General features: G+C 36.9%; 1 protein-coding gene across 11 annotated transcripts in view; it reads left to right on the top strand.

The window, feature by feature from the left end:
* Positions 1-17,743, top strand: part of NCOA2 (nuclear receptor coactivator 2) — a 310,720-nt gene that overhangs the window by 67,173 nt on the left and 225,804 nt on the right. The window lies entirely within an intron of this gene.

Genomic DNA, 17,743 nt, shown 5'->3' with positions numbered 1-17,743 from the left:
TTTGGATAAGTGTGATAAGTGATGTTCTTTGTTTTGTAAAATAGTTTCTTATGATAATGTTTATCTTTTTAAAGGAAAAAGGTAGACAGAACAAGTTTAGATTGATAGTCATTTCAATAATCAAAAGTTTAAGCTTTAGCAGGTATTTAAAAAAATTACTGAGCTCAGTGCAGATACAAGCCTTAATCTGAAGCCCTTTGCTTATCTCTGTCAGGAGGGATGTTGTGAAAAGGAGAAGTAATACATGTTTAGCAAGCAGTTTGATATTTACACCCAGTGGCTGTAAACAGTTATTAAAAGCCATTGCATAGGTCAAGATGGCAGGTTCAGTGGACTGGCCAGGGCGAGGAGCACCGTCTGCCGCTTGGAAGAAGGAGATAGACGTGAAAGTATTACACTCTTGATGAAACATTTTCTTATTAAATGCTTAAGAGTTAGGATTTTGTCTGTAGGTTTCTATACACTTCAAAACATCCTGAGAAATTCAAGTCCTGTTTATGAGCACCAGCAAGTTACTTGATTAGGATATTTTTATATGTATAGTGCTACAGATTCTAATTCCACTTAGTAAAGGTAGCTCCCTGACAAGGCCTGGACCGGTAGATAATTTCATGGAATACAACAAGCACAGCCGTTCATTGTATTTGGAGGCGAGTACTGGGGCTGGGTTGGGACTTCTGTTTGGTATGCTGAGAAGATTGTTGGATATGGGGCCCTGGTTCCAGCTGCCTTCTAGCCTTAGCTCTACTTCTATTAGCTGGCCGCCTGAACTTAAATCATATTTTCCTCTATCCTTTGGTATTGTTTGATTTGGGGCAAATCACTGGGTACTATTTTGCCTAAATTACTTAAACATTTTTGAGGGTGTTGGACTAGATGCTCTTTCAGATCATGTCCAATTAAAAAAAAATCTTGTGATTGATTGTAGAGCAACAGTAGCAGAAAAATACTAGGCAAAATAAGTTGATGAGAAGTGTTTAGTGCTTGTGCAGCATTTAGGATTTTATAGCTAAAACAAATCTAAATTATGAGTGATTCATCATTTTAATAGGATTTTACAAGGTACTTGGAATAGGTCCAAGCATTGTATCTATTTCTAGAAGTCAAGGTTTCATTACTAACTGCTGCTGCTGTTTTTGTAATCTCCCATACCCCTTGTAAAGAAAGAAGATAGTACACATTGGGTCGGTTGTTGGGTGGATGTGCTGTTAATCCTGTGGAAAAAAATTACATGTCTTTGAAAATGCTTTGAACTTTTAGCTGGCTGAAAAATTGCATTTCTAAATGTGAAGACAACTCTAAACAGAGAAAAACTTTATGAATCATGCATGATATGTTTACAAATTATTTGAGAAAACTGCCTGTGAAGGTCTTTGGTGTGATTGTTTACCCTGAGAGTTCCATATGTCACACATTGCCAGTTTACCCGTGGAGAGTAACCATAGTGCATTATTTGTGATCCTTTGGAATTGTATGAAGGGTAATTTAACTTTTCAGATGCGGCTAATATAAAGGCCCTGATTCCTAACTATTAGCTTACGTGGCATGGCAGGCTTAAATGTTTCCAGGTGTGATTGAGGAACTTGGACATTAAATTACTCTGAGATTGTCTTGGCCACCGTTATTTACTACAGAACTGCAGTTTTGGCGTCAACACTTGAAGAGAGTATGTTAACATGAAATCCACTTGAGACACATTTTACATTAAATAAATTGTCTTCTTGAGACAGTTAAGTGTTTATTATTTTTTAAAAATACAGTTTAGAACTCCTTTGTCTTTTGAGTGTTTGAAGTTCTGTTCATAAGCAGGCCTTGATTTGCATAATCCTGATGATGTTGTGAGACACTCCACTGTAGCTGGAGCACTCTCACTGTCTCGCGTCCTGGAACTTCTCTCCCCGCAGTCCTGCTTTTATCCCTGCCCTAGTCCAGAGAAGCCATCTTTCATCCACTCCACAGAAGAGAGTCTCATGTTCCTCCAGAAACAGCTCACCATTAATCAGTGCATAAGAGGGCCCATTTAATACTGCTGCTGTTGTTTGCAGCAAAAATCCTTAGAGATCTAGATGGTTTGTTATTAATGGAGACATAAGAGAGGCTGTGTTCTATTTTGTAGTGAACCACAGGAGGAGCAGATGAGGTGGGCAGAGGTAGCAGAGGTGAGTTGAAAGAGAGGCAGAAGGCTGGCCTGTGTTTGCTTGTCATAGCTCTGTGGGCTGCCGCCCTGCACTCACTGTTCCTTATCCACGGTTATCTTCTCTCAGGCTTAGTATCTACCCTCAAACTTCCAGTCCCCATCCGGTCTTGAGCCATTCTCAAACCTTCCCCACCTCTGGACTTCATTCAGTGGGAGGCACTGCCCTACTGCAGCAAGGTGAAGAGTCGATAGATTCCTGATGCCCCCAATTGGAATTCTGAGTTTTCTCATTGAAATGTTTTTACTCATTCCAGTTAGCTCTTGTAGAACTTTAAGTATACTGTAGTTCTATACAGATAGAATATATGTGTTTAAAAGGCTTTTGTTGACCAACACGGAGAATCCCCGTCTCTACTAAAATTAGAAAATTAGCTAGGCGTGGTGGCACATGCCTCCAATCTCAGCTACTCAGGAGGCTGAGAGAGAATTGCTTGAACCCGGGAGGTCGAGGTTGTGGTGAGCTGATATCACACCCGTTGCACTCCAGCCTGGGCAGCAAGAGAAAAATTCAGTTTCAAAAAAATAAAAAAGTATTTGTTGCTGGTCAGAGAATACAGAGATTAAAAAGGTTTTTGTTGCTTGTCTGGGGCAACGTAATAATCATTATTGACATTGTTCACATGAGTGTTCCAAGTTCCAAACAGTCAACCTAAAATAGATTGTTGAAATACATTTTTCTGGAAAGATTATATTTTTCCATAGAACTCATGTTCAGTTGTCTTCTCTTTCACTTTTTCGTTTCGTTTCTTTTTTTTTTTTTTTTTTTTTTTTCCATCTCTTGGGTTCGAGCGATTCTCCTGCCTCAGCCTCCCAGCAGCTGGGATTATAGGCACCCACCACCACACAGTTAATTTTTGTATTTTTAGTAAAAATGGGGTTTCAGCATGTTGGCCAGGCTGGTCTCAAACTCCTGACCTCAAGTAATCTGCCTACCTCGGCCTCCCAAAGTGCTGAGATTATAGGCATGAGCCACTGTGCCTGGCCTTCACTTTTTCTTAACCCTGAATTAGAATGAAAGCTTCAAATGATACTAGATCCTTAATGAAAGAGAAAGTCGGGATCTTTTGTTCTTTTTAAAGTGTTACAAATAATCACTGAATATTTGATTTTTTGGATCAACTTTGAAATGGTACTGGTATGAAAAGGTTTATCTGTTATTTTAGTTTTTTGTAACCTTCTTAGAAGGATGTTACGTGTAACAGAATGGAACTTAAGAACCAGGAAAGGCATAAGTAGAAATTTTGCACTGATTTTATTTATTAGAAGGTAAGTTTTTAAAGGAATATTTGATCCAAGGCTTTGAATAAACTTTAGTTTTTACTAGTGACTTTGTCCCGTGAAACATTTTACTAACCTATGGGCTTACAACTTTAAGCACTTGCTAATGTATTTGCAGTGACTGTTGAAATAATTCAAATTTATTGACCAAGGAGGATACTAAATATTTGTTTTTCCTGTTTAGTGCCTGTCATGAAATAGAATATAAGTTAATGGTTAATGGCTTATAGGCTGTTATTTCTGAAATACTATTGTTGTGTACTGTATCTAGTGGTATCATCTATATTTTGTATGTATTAAACAGCATATTTGGAATCTACCTTACATAAATTTTGCTGCTTGGCTAAAAAATAGGAGAGATTTTCTAACCTCTTAGCGGGATATATATGTGTGCGTGCACGTGTGTGCGTGCGCGTGTGTGTAATTGCAAAAGAAAGCATGTAAGTTTGGGCTAGGGAGAAGTCCTTTTTTTAAAAAAACAAAATAATAATGTATTAATATTATAATGTGTATTCTGGCACTCCTGCAGTATCTAGTGCATTCTAGGATATCTCTGCTTGACATTAATTGAGCATGTGACAGTCTGTGGCAGGTATGTTAACTTAGTATTGGGATGACCAAACGAAAATTGTGTCTGTAGATGTAGAACTGGAGAAAGAAGCTAAAGTATTTAATTCAGTATTCAACCAAAAATGTTTTAACATGAAAGTAATTTAATTTGCATTGGTATAAACATTAGAGGGAACAAAAAGCAGTATTTTTATGTTTTAAATATTGAGGATTATAATTTATAGAATTCTTTTGAATTTTCTGAAAACTTCAAAGAAGACTTATAAAAGCTACTTAGTAACAGAAGCTTTGGTTTCTACAGGCCCCAAAGGACTGCTTTACGGTTTATTGTTTTGTTTTGCTTCTCATTATTTTAATTTTCAAGATCCTAAAAGTAATTGCACAGTGTGGTTAATTTAAATAATCCAAATATTTTGAATTTTAAAACTGTGAGAACCTTAATGTCATTCGTTTGTCAAAAGAGATAAATCATTTAGAAGTGGTTAGTTGTCTGAATTACTTATGCATGTAATATCAGCTCTTGTGAAGTATTAGGTGTATTATTGAGTTCTGTAGTGTAGCTAACAAATTTTTTAAATACTTCAAATCCTAGCAGCATTTTCTAAAAGTTTAAAAATTTATTTTTAGGAGAAAAGAATCCTCAGAGCTTTTTAATTAGTTATATTCAGAAGTTGTCATAGATAAAAAGAGATCTGTAATGAAAATTTTTGTTTGAAATACGGCATTTGCACAAAATACATTGAGTAGACAACATGGTATTGAATATGGAATACATTTGAGTATTGGAAAATTCATCCTGAGGTCTTTCTTTTTTTCCTTTTGTATTGCCAGTATTATGGAAAATTATGTAGCCTATCCCTAATATTTTGTTACACTAAAATTTAGAATTCACTCATTAAAGGAGTATAAACAAGCCAGTAATATTTTAAGTACTAAATAAAAGCATTTATGAGTAATATCTGTTGTCTTTCTTAAAACAAAATTTATTGCTAATTAACAAAGCAATTAAGTTACATTTTTCCCTCAGGCATGTGTCATTGTAAGACAGTTTTACTGACTTTTGTTATGGACAATTAAATTGTATGGCTTTGCACGTGTATGTTGAGGAATGAACACGTTTAAAATTTGGTTGAGGCAGCAAGACTTCATTGACTATGCCTTTGTAATGTTGGCCAGTTTCATAGGATTTTAACTACCGATTTATTTTTATTTACTTATTTGTTTTGAGACAGGGTCTTGCTCTGTCACCCAGGCTGGAGTGCAGTGGCATGATTATGGCTCATTGTAACCTCAAACTTCTGGGCTTAAGTGATCCTCCCACTTACCAAGTAGCGGGGACTACAGGCACATGCTAGCATGTGCCTTCATACTTGGCAAATTTTCAAAGTTTTTCTAGAGATAGGGTCTCACTATGTTGCTCATACAAGGTCTTGAACTCGTGACCTCAAGCAGTCCTCCTACCTTGGCCTCCCAAAGTGCTGGGATTATAAACATTGAGCCACCAAGCCAAGCCTACTCATTTCTTGTTTTTTCTTCAAATTTTATTTTAAATTCAGGGGTACAGGTGCAGGATGTGCAGGTTTGTTACATAGGTAAACATCTGCCATGGTAGTTTGCTGTGCAGATCATCCCATCACCTACGTATTAAGCTCAGCAGTCATTTGCTATATTTGCAGATGCACTCCACTACCCCCATCGGGCCCAGTGTGTGTTATTCCCCACCATGTGTCCATTTGTTCTCATCATTCAGCTTTCACTTACAAAAACATGTGGTCTTTGGTTTTCTGTTCCTGTGTTAGTTTGCTGAGGATGTTAACTTCATGTCCATCCATATTCCTGCAAAGGATATGATCTTGTTCCTTTTTTTGGCTGCATAGTATTCCATGGTTTATATGTATCATATTTTCTTTATCCAGTCTATCTTTGATAGACATTTATGTTGATTCCATGTCTTTGCTATTGTGAATAGTGCTGCAGTGAACATAGGCATAGATGTATCTTTATAATAGAATGATATATATTCCTTTGGGTATACACCCAATAATGGGATTGCTGGGTCAAATGGTATTTCTGACTCTAGGTCTTTGAGAAATCAGCCACACTGTCTTCCACAATGGTTGAACTAATTTATGCTACCGCCAGTATTGTAAAAGCATTTATTTTTCTCTTCAGCCTTGCCAGCATTTGCTGGTTGCGACTTTTTAATAATAGTCATTCTGACTGATGTGAGATAGTATCTTATCTCATTGTGGTTTTGATTTGCATTTCTCTAATGATCAGTGATGCTGAGCTTTTCTCCATACATTTGTTGGCTGCATGTATGTCTTCTTTTGAGAAGTGTCTGTTCATGTCCTTTCTCCACTTTTTAAAACTTTTTTTTTTTCTTGTAAATTTGAGTTCCTTGTAGACTCTGGATATCAGACCTTTGTCAGATAAATAGATTACAAAAAATTTCTCCCATTCTGTAGGTTGCCTGTTTACTCTGATGATAGTTTCTTCTTCTGTGCAGAAGCTCTTTAATTAGATCCCATTTGTCAATTTTTGCTTTTGTTGCAATTGCTTTTGGCATTTTCATCATGAAATCTTTGCCATGCCTATGTTCTGAATGGTATTGCCTAGATATTCTTGTATGGTTTTTATAATTTTGGGTTTTACATTTAAGTTTATTTATTTAATTTATTTTTACATTTAAGTCTTCAATCCATTTTGAGTTAATTTTTATATAAGGTGTAAGGAAGGGATCCAGTTTCAATTTTCTGCATATGGCTAGCAGGTTCTCCCAAGCACCATTTATCCTTTAAATGGGAATCTTTCCCATTGCATGTTTTTGTCAGGTTTGTTGAAGATCACATGGTTGTAGGTGTGCAGTCATATTACTGGGTTCTATTCTGTTCCATTGGTCTGTGTGTCTGGTTTTGTATCAGTACCATACTGTTTTGGTTACTGTAGCCTTGTAGTATAGTTTGAAGTTGGGTAGTGTGATGCCTCCAGGTTTGTTCTTTTTGCTTAGGATTGTCTTGGCTATTTGGGCTCTTTTTTGGTTCCATATAAATTTTAAAATAGTTTTTTTCTTTCTAACTCTGTGAAGAATGCCAGTTGGTATCATGCTTCCAGTATGATACTGTCTGTGAGTTTATCATATATGGCTCTTATTATTTTGAGGTATGTTCCTTCAGTACCTAGTTTATTCAGAGTTTTTAACGTGGCGAGATGTTGAATTTTATTGGAGGCCTTTTCTGCATGTTTTGAGATAATCGTGGTTTTTGTCTTTAGTGCTGTTTATGTGGTGAATCACATTTACTGATTTGTGTATATTGAACCAACCTTGCATGCTGGAGATGAAGCCTACCTTGAAACCACCTTGATCCTGGTGGATAAGCTTTTGGATGTGCTTCTCAATTCAGGTTGCCAGTATTTTATTGAGGGTTTTTGCATTGATGTTGATCAAGGATATTGGCCTAAAGTTTTCTCTTTTTTTGTATCTCTGCAAAGTTTTGGTATCAGGATGATGCTGGCCTTGTAGAATGAGTTAGGGAGGAGTTCTTCCTTTTCAATTTTTTTAAAATAGTTTCAGTAGAAATGGTACCAACTCTTTTTTGTACCTCTGATAGAATTCAGCTGTGAATCTTTCTGGTCCTGCACCTCTTTTTATTGGTAGGCTATTTATTACTGCCTCAACTTCAGAATTCGTTATTGGTCTATTTAGGGGTTCAGTTTTTTTCTGGTTCAGTCATGGGAGTGTGTATGTATCCAGGAATTTATCCATTTTTTCTAGATTTTCTAGTTTATATACATGGAATTTTTTCCATGTAAAATGTTTATAGTATTCTCTAATGGTTATTTGTATTTCTTTGGGGTCTGTTGTGATAATCCCCTTATTTTTCTGATTGTGCTTATTTGATTCTTCTCTCTTTTCTTATTAGTCTAGCTAGCAATCTATCTATTTTATTAATTTTTTTCAATAAACCACCTTCTGGATTGGTTGATTTTTTTTTTTTTTAAGGGGTTTTTGTGTCTCTGTCTCCTTCAGTTCAGCTCTGATCTTGATTATTTCTTGTCTTCTGCTAGCTTTGGAGTTTGTTTGCTCTTGGTTCTCAAGTTCTTTTAGTTGTGATGTTAGGTTGTTAACTTGAGTTCTAGCTTTTTGATATGGGCATTTAGTGCTATGAATTTCCCTCTTAACACTGCTGTCACTGAGTCCCAGAGATTTTGGTTTGTTATCTCTTTGTTCTCATTAGTTTCAAGAACTTCTTGATTTCTGCCTTAATTTCATTATTTATCTAGAGTCATTCAGGAGTAGATTGTTGAATTTCCATGTAGTTGTGGTTTTGAGTGAATTTCTTAATCTTGAGTTCTAAGTTGATTGTGCTGTGTGTGGTCTGAGAGACTGTTTGTTATGACTTCAGTTCTTTAGCATTTGCTGAGGAGTGTTTTATTCCCAATTTTGTGATTAGTGTTAGCCTTATTTCTTTTACAAAAAACTTGTATAGTACTTACAATGGGCAAGACATTGTTCTAAGTGGTTTGTTAATACTGACTCATTTACTTAAACTTGAAAGCAACACCGTGAAGGGGTTTTGACTGTTTTCACTGTTACACATGGCAGTTATACAAGTTACACAGAGGCTGAGTAACTTGCCTAAGTTCCCACAGCTATTATATATAGAGCCACTGTTCGAGTCTCAGCAGTCTGCCTCCTGAATTTGTGATCTTAACCACTGTCATCAATTGCCTATCCAGAAAAATTTCTCTTGGAAAGTTGAGTCCAAATTCTTTCCTTTGTGAGACTCTTTCCTCTTAAGCTCTCTCTGACCAGACAAGGGACCTCGTGAGGGACGTGCTGGCAGGAATTATTTCTTACATTCTTGCTCTTCTTGATATTTGGGAGGCCAGCAGTGTGGCAGCTGTACATGCGTGCACGTGCACACACACACACAGACAGACATATACTCCTCAGCAGTGCTGAGTAGGCTAAATTGTGTGTACAGACACTTAGAGTTATCAATATTCAGTCCATACCAGGTATTCAAAAACATTAATGAGTTTATTTTAGCACTCCTTTGTTTAGTGAGTGTTCCTGGTCCATGACATCTTTCTAAATATACTATATATACTGACGGGGACAAATTTATATTTATGAAGATTTGCGGGACACTTACTGTGTCTTATCTTTGGCTGCTTTGGAAGATGACTTTCTTTTCCATTGCAGTGCCCTAGTCCTCTCCCCTCTTCACACGGCCCCTCCAGAGTGGACACATGTATTCATAGCACTATTATTCACAATAGCCCAAAGGTAGAAGCAACCCGGGTGTCCATCAGTGGATGAATGGATAAGCAGAACGTGGTATATACGTTGATTTGGTTTTGCGCTGTATCCTGCCCAAATCTCATCTGGAATTGTAATCCCCATATGTCAGAGGAGGGGCCTGGTTGGGAGGTCTTTGGATCATGGGGGTGGATTTCCCCTCATAGTTCTTGTCATAGTGAGTTCTCATGAGATCTGGTTGTTTTGTGACATCCCTCCCCCACCGCCCTGTTCTTTTTCTCTCTCTCCGTTTCCTGCCACTATGTAAGATGTGCCTTCCTTCCCCATCACCTTCCACAATGATTGTAAGTTTCCTGAGGCCTCCCCATGCAGAACTGTGATTCAATTAAACCCCTTTTCTTTATAAATTATCCAGTTTCAGGTACTTCTTTATAGTAGTGTAAAAATGGACTAATACATACATATAATTAAACATTACTTAATTTTAAAAAGGAAGGAAATTCTGATACATGTTATAACATGGGTGAACTGGCTAAGTGAAATAAGCCAGTCACAGAAGGACAAATAAACCCATGTACCACATAATGATGTTTCAGTCAGTGACACATCATATATTTGATGGTAGTCCCATAAGATTATAAAGGTACTTAAAAATTTCTACAGTGCCATTGTAGCTGTCAGTGTGTCTTAGCCCAGTGTGTGATTCACATGTTTGAGATGGTGCTGGTGTAAACAAACCTACCATGCTGCCAGTTGCATAAAAGTTCATGGTAACGTCCTAGGCATCCTTGTTCACTCAGTAGTCACCCACTGACTCACCCAGCATCTTCTAGTCCTGCAAGCTCCGTTCACTGTAAGAGCCCAAAAAGGTTTATCATTTTTTAAAAATCTTCTATTCCATTAAAAAAACTTTGAGAAAATATTTTTACTGTGTCTTTTCTATATTTATATATGTTTAGAGACACAAATACTTGCCACTGTTTTGCAGTTGCCCACAATATTCGGTACAATGGCATGCAGTACAGGCTTGTGGCCTGGGAACAATAGGCTATACCATACAGCCTCAGTGTATAGCAGGCTCCACCATCTAGGTTTTGGTAAATATGGTCTACAGTGTTCGCAAAATGATGAAATCACCTAACAATGCATTTCTCGGAAGGTATCCCTATCATTAAGTGACACAGACTGTAGTGTATGATTCTACCCTTATGAAGTACTGAGAGTAGTCAAATTCATAGAGATAAAATAGAAGAGTGGTTGCCAGGAGTAGGGGGCAGGGGCAGGGGCAATGGGCAGTTTTTTAGTTGGTATAGAATTTTGGTTTTACAAAGTGAAAATAGTCCTGGAGATTGGTTGCACAACAGTGTGAATGTGCTTAGCAGTAACTGAACTGTCCATTTAAACAGAATGATGATAAATTTTTGTTATGTGTATTTTGTCACAGAAAAAAACAGGCCCTTCAGATTTTGTGTAAAATCTGTTTATTGTAGTGTGTTGTTTCAGTAGACAAACAAAAAAACAAAAAAACAAAACAAAACAAAAAAACAGCTCAGTTCTGCTTTTGTGGTACCTTTGTGAATGTGTTTGTATCAATTCAGAAAAAGCATATTGTGGAAGCTGCATAAAGGGAAAAGCCAGTATGGGGGCAGTGTGAGTAGAGATCATGGAAGCAGAAATGAATCAAACATGTCTAGATTCTGTGACTGAGAAAACAGTCACAGGGAGAGAGGTTTTTTTTTTTTTTTGAGACGGAGTCTTGCTCTGTTGCTCAGGCTGGAGTGCCGTGGAACGATGTTGGCTCACTGCAACCTCCATCTCCCAGGTTCAAGCGATTCTCCTGCCTCAGCTTCCCAAGTAGCTGGGATTATAGGCATGCACCACCATGTCCTGCTAATTTTCGTAGAGATAAGTTTTCAGTGTTGGCCAGACTGGTCTCAAACTCTGGACCCCAGATGATCCACCCGCCTTGGCCTCCCAAAGTGTAAGCCACTGTGCCTGGCCAGGGAGAGAGAACCTGACCAGAGCAAAATGAATATTACTAAGAGCTGTTATCAGTTTCCACTTTTTTTTTTTCTGTCTCTACTTTTTGATAATTGAAGTTTGGTCATTTTGTTTCTATTTCATTTCTCACCGTATCTACCAGGTAGAGTATTTGATGGCTTCTGTCAAGGATCATATTATAACTGGTATTTCGGGGAAGGCTCTGTGCTGTGAGTTGTTAGGATTGATAGAAGGATAAGACTGCAATCCCCTTCCCTTAAGGGTTTCATGGTCTAATAGGCAAGATAAGAAACGTGGACCAGTATAACTAAAATGCAAGACAGAGAGTCGAGTCTGATAGGTGGTATCAGGAACATTGTATGTAGACTAGAGAGATGGAATTCTCTAGATCAGGGAAGGTCCTAAAGAAATAGGAGCAGAACTTTGAAAGAGAATAAAGATGTTAATGGGTAGAGTTAATAAAGATACAGATTCAGGGTGAGCACATGACAAAGACACAGGGAAGTCCAGGGTGGTCTCCACTAGGAAGGGCACAGAGCTCAATATCATCAGAGAATAGGATGCATGCTGGTTGCAGGAAGAATAAGGCAGCAAAGGTAATTTAGGGCCAGCTTATAGAGAAGTTCAGAAGTCATGTTAAAAAGTTGGAACTTAGCCATGCAAGCAGTGGGAAAACTGCTGAAAGTTTTAAAGCGTGGAAAGACAGTGCGTTGACACCAGCAGAGGTCAAGCCAACAGTTGCTGTGTTAGGAAGCGTAAGGGTTGATATGGGCCATTTTAGGATTGTTTAATGATACGGCTGATTTGATTCTTTGGTTTCCATCTGAAACACGATATTAGCTTGGATAAATAAATAAGGAGGATATAAATTTAATCTTAAAAGTTAGGCAGAGGGGTTAAAATTTGAGTTCACAATATAGTGCTGTTGAGAGTTCTGAGCAGTTTTTTCAGGTAGGTAGCAGTTTGTAGATTGAATTGTATACATGAGATACTGGTTAGTTGAAAGGCAATTGAAGACTGAAAATATGAAGATCTGGACTAGGGTAGTTAGTAGCAGCAGATACCAAAAGAGGAGAAGATTAATCTGAAGTAGAGGAAATAGCGGAAGGAAGGAAAGGAGGGTAATTAACAATGAATGTGCATATTTTATTTGCAAAGCATTTATTGCTTGACAATATAACTGGCCAGTGTTACCCACTCTTAGAAAATAGGTATGCCATATTGCTCAGGCAAGGGGCATTGTTATGAAATAGCCTGGGTGAAAAATCTTTGCTAGAGCAAGCTGATGGAGGGTCTTGGGTGGCTTTTAGGACTGGTAAATTGACAAGTGCAAGTAATGGTCACCATTAATGTGTACTGGCTTTTTTGGCTGTTTCCACAGGTGTGTCTAGGCCAGTCGTTCTCACACTTCCATGCCTTGGTAAACAGCAAATCTTGTTAAAATTTGAAAGTTTGTGTCAATTTTTTGCTACTGATGTATATTCATGTTGTCCAACAGAGTGTGAAAGAGAATCTAACCCAGCAGGTTATTCATGGCAGTGTTGGAGCAAGGCAATGATTGCTCTTACGAAGCAAGAGTCTTAATCTCTAGGCCAGTGCCCAGGATTGTCCAGTGCTGGCAGAATTCAGGAAACCTCCAACTTCAGTAGCCGTGGCTGCTATTGGGAGTCTGGGACTGATGCAGCTGTAGGGTGTTGGGACAGCAGTGGCACCCCAAGGTACCCATTGGTGTAATGGTGAATGCTTCAGAGCATTCTGGACTTGGTTCAGCTTAAATTTGAGTTTTTAAATTCATTCAGGTCTGCCCCCCAAAAGTTCAGTCTTTGAACATGCCCTGCAAGCAGCTGGAAAAGATCAGCCCAGCCAGCTCTGATAAATGCTGCAAATACATATTGGAGTGGATGAAGGCAGTATGAAAAGAAAATGTAACTTGGAAAATGAAATCATAAGTTTGAATCCTTCCTTTGCCACTATCAAGGAGACCGCAGGAATGTTACCTCAGAAACTGAGAAATCCCAGTTTTCTCAGTCTCTTTGTAAAATGAAGGTAATCATATTTACCTTCTTCCTGAACTGATGACTGGAGTTAATGACTATAAAGTTCTAGGCATTGTACTCCATCAATAAAAATAATTTATTTCCCGTCTCTACTGTGGGATAACTTCAGTGCTTTATTCTTCTCTGTATTAAGCAACCACATCCCAGCTTTCATAAAGCATGTGTTTCTCTGAACTGTGGACTCCTGGAGTTTGATCTTTAAAGATTAAATAGGCTTAGAGTAATCAGGCCAAGAAAGCAAGTGTTGGTCACTTGTGAATTATTTAAAATGGAAAAAAAATAATTTGATATAAGCATCGAAATTTACTATTAAAAATTATTTAAATTGTAATACATCTGAATACATATTCATACACATTATTAAGCACCTTTATGAAAGGCTCCACTCCCCACTTCCACCTAAAAAACAACAGCAATAGCAAAATTTGTGACTAAAATAGTCAAAGGGGATTTTGGCAGACTTTTCTACCAACTTCCACAGAAAAAGACCCATTTTTCTATTTAGAATTAGGAATAAGTTGGGAAAATGTTTTAGACAGAGCAGCATTCTTTAAATAGACTCAGAAATATATTATAAAATATTGTAGTATTGTAGGACATATTCAAGTGTAGGTGGTTTTCTTTTAATTATTAAGCATAGTTTTAAACCTGCTTACAAATGTAGCCATTTTAATTCACAGTGGGCTAAACTTGGCACAAATAGTCTCTGCTCAAACACAAATGTAGTTGCTTTTTAACTGAAAAAGTTGACTTGCCTCTTTTTAAAAATTCCTAGAGATTAAAAAAAATGTATTTACTTTGTCCAGTTTTAGCTACAGGCAATTGTGTTGGCTTCTTCCCCAACCACTTCTAATTCAAGTTACTGTTTACTATATACTTTTGTTTTTAGTAAAATAGTTGATTTACAAGTCTTAAAATGGCTTCTCTCATCATATAGTGACTGCTTTTCATAAGTATTGTTTTTGAAACCTTAATAAAGAGCCCATGTAACATGAATATAAAAGAAAATCCTGTTGACCTTGAGGGTACTTTGCATTCTAACATTTTCAGCATCTTTATTCATGTCATGATGTAAGTCATGGTTTATTGTTTAAAAGTGTAGTTTGTCTATGTATGTGAAAAACTGCATTTATTCATACTGCCTTTGCTGGGACTGTAACATCTTAATGATTTTATTTTGTTCACAATATGTTTGATTGCTGCTTCACTGAATATGAGATTTTTGCTTTAGAAAATTTAAATGTAAGCATTTAAAGATAAAGCTTAAATGAAAATTAAAGCTTAGCTTAAAATGAAGTTGGCTAAAGTCTGACTTTTACTTTGATTTCTCTGGTCGTATGCAGTTTAATGCCAGAAAAAAAAACAAAAAACAAAAAAAAACGGAGATCTAAAATAACATCAAAATGTTTGATTTTTAAAAAGTTTTGCATAAATTAATACGTAGCATTAATTTTAGACATTTTAACTTAAGGAAGGAATATCTGTTACTTGTAGCTATGAATTCTTAGGCAACTGAAGAGATCTGTAAAAAGGAAAAAAAAAACCTGTAATTTATACAGTTTTAGTAATTTTAAAAATTAGCTTAAAAATTTTAGTAGCATCTTAAATTTCAGCAAGCTAAAATTTTGAATTAGAGTAAATTCAAGGATGCATAAAAACTGTATTAAAAATTTAAAGACTAAAATGATTACTTTTGTGATTATGTGTTATACTCTATTATGTTATTTTAAACTTTTTACTTTAATATTCTGGTATTACATTTGTCTGTAAAAGTTGGATACTATTTTTTTTGTTTTAGAAAGAAAGCTTTATGCTGTTATTTCTATGTGCCAGAAATGATTAACAGACGACAGTTTTACTTCTGACTATTATTGTAAAAGAAAGCCCAGTAAATAATGTTAAAAATAGAATACGTTTGTTATAGTTGTATGTAAATGTAGAATTTCCTTTTTATTTTTAAAAACTGTACCATATGAGCATTTCAGGATGTAAATAAATTTCTCCTCCATATTAGAACTATTTTCTATACTGACTGGTCTTAAGTAAATAGAAGTATAGGAGGCTTTAAAACAAATTAGCTAATTGAAAGTTTTTGTTTAGGAGAGAAATATTATATATTAATTCCTTATCTGTTTGCTTTGCATAGCTGCCATTTCCAGGTAACTGAAGATAACCAGCTCTTGGTGATAGAATTGCTTTTATTCTATTTAACCACTTCAACTGGAATTTTTTTCTAAGTGTATTGCATACAATCATACCTTTTAAGATTGCATAAACATAACCTGTCTTTTCTCATGACTCAGTAAGTATTGTGCACGTGAATTTTTGTTAACTTGTGTTCAGCATTTTACTTTTGTACTGTGACATAAGACTTTTCCAAATTTTAATTTCTGGTATCTGATTTTTATTTTTTTATAACTGCCAATTATTGTTTTTACTATTGATACTCATCTTTTTTTTTTTTTTGAGATGGGGTGTTTGTCACCCAGGCTGGAGTGCAGTGGCGTGATTGGAGCTCACTGTAGCCTTGACGTCCTGGGCTCCAGCAATCTTCCCACCTCAGCCTCCTGAGTAAATGGGACTACAGGCGTATGCCACCATGCCTGGCTAATCTTTTTATTTTTTGAAGAGACAGGTGTCTCTCAATGTTGCCTGTGCTGATCTTGAATTTCTGGCCTCAAACGATCCCTTTGTATTGGCATTCCAAAGTGTTGGGATTACGGGTAGGAGCCACCGCACCCAGCCCCTACATTATTCCACTGTGTTCGTTATTTGAAGCAAATAAGAAAACAGATCATCATCATCATCATTTATTGAGTGTTTTATAATCTTACCATCCTGTGTCAAAGGCATTATTCCCATCTGTATTGGAAAAAGTTAGGTTTAGATAGGTTAAATAAATTAATGAAGGTGAGGAAGTTGTAAGTGGTAAGATGAATATGACTCAGATCTGAGTTTTTCTATATGTATAAATACGTATATACCTTTGTAAATACTACCCAGATGAAAACATAGGATATTTCCAGCACTGCTGGTTCCCTCTCCTGTGCTCTTTTCCATTAGTGTTTCCACAAAGATAACCACTATTGTGACCTTGGTCCCTATAAGATAGATTTCTATTCCTCATAGATTAGTTTTACCTGTTCTTGAACTTCATAAAAGTTGAATCATATAGGATGTACTATTTTGTGTCAGGCTTCTTTGCTGTGCATTGCATCCGTGAGATTTCTGCATGTTGTAGTATATAGTGTTAGTGTCTTTGTTTACATTGTAGTATTCCATTATATGAATATATTAAAATTTATTTATCCTGTTGATGAATAAATCAACCTTTGGGTCACTTTGTATTTTGTTGTCATGAATAAAGCTGCTGTGAACATGCCTGTATGTGTTTTTTGTGGACATGAGCCCTCACTTCTCTTGGGTATACCCGAGGTCAAAATTGCTGAGTCTTGGCTGGGCTTGTGGACTCACACCTGTAATGCTAGCATTTTGGGAGGCCCACTTGGGAGGATGACTTGAAGTTGGGAGTTTAAGACCAGCCTGGGCAACACAGGGAGACTACATGTCTACAAAAAATGAAAAAATATAAAGGGCCAGACATGATGGCTCATGCCTATAATCCCAGCACTTCGGGAAGCTGAGGTGGGTGGATCACTTGAGCCCAGGAGTTGGAGACCATCAACATGGTGAAACCCCATCTCTACAAAAAGGCAAAAAATAAGCCAGGGTTGGTGGCTCATGCCTGTAGTCCCAACCACTCAGGAGGCTGAGGTGGGAGGATTGCTTGAACCCACTTGGGGCTATGATGAGCTGGGATAGCACCACTGCACTCCTGGTCAACTGAGTGAGACCCTGTCTCAAAAAAAAAAAGAAACCAAAAAACAGTAGCCAGGGATGATGGTGTGTATCTGTGGTCCTAGCTTGTTAGGTGGGTGAGGCAGGAGGATTATTTGAGCCAGGATTTCAGGCTGTATTGAGCTGTGATCATGCCACTGCACTCCAACCTGGGTGACAGGGTATGAGACCCTGTCTCTAAGAAAAAAAAAAAAATTGCTGGTTCTTGTGAATAATGTATGTAAGTATGTAGAGCTTTAGTAGGTACTAGGTACTACCAGTTTTTCAAGTGGTTGTACCAGTTTATGTTCCTGTGAGCAATGTTACAGAAGTTCTGGTTGCTCCGCATCTTCCTTTCTTGTTATTGTTCTACTTTTTTCTCTTTCTTTTTAATTTTATTTTTTCCGGAAAGTATCTAGTTTGACACCAGGGAAATGCAAATGAAAAGTTATTTTTTAATGTGAAAAAATATTTAATGTGAAAAATGTATTCTATGTGTAGAGATTAATAGGTGTGTACATGGTCTTGAGTTTTTTT

The sequence above is a fragment of the Saimiri boliviensis genome, chromosome 15 (genome assembly GCF_048565385.1).
Source record: "Saimiri boliviensis isolate mSaiBol1 chromosome 15, mSaiBol1.pri, whole genome shotgun sequence".
Taxonomy (NCBI): Eukaryota; Metazoa; Chordata; class Mammalia; order Primates; family Cebidae; genus Saimiri; species Saimiri boliviensis.
This window is presented reverse-complemented; position numbering and strand designations above follow the sequence as displayed.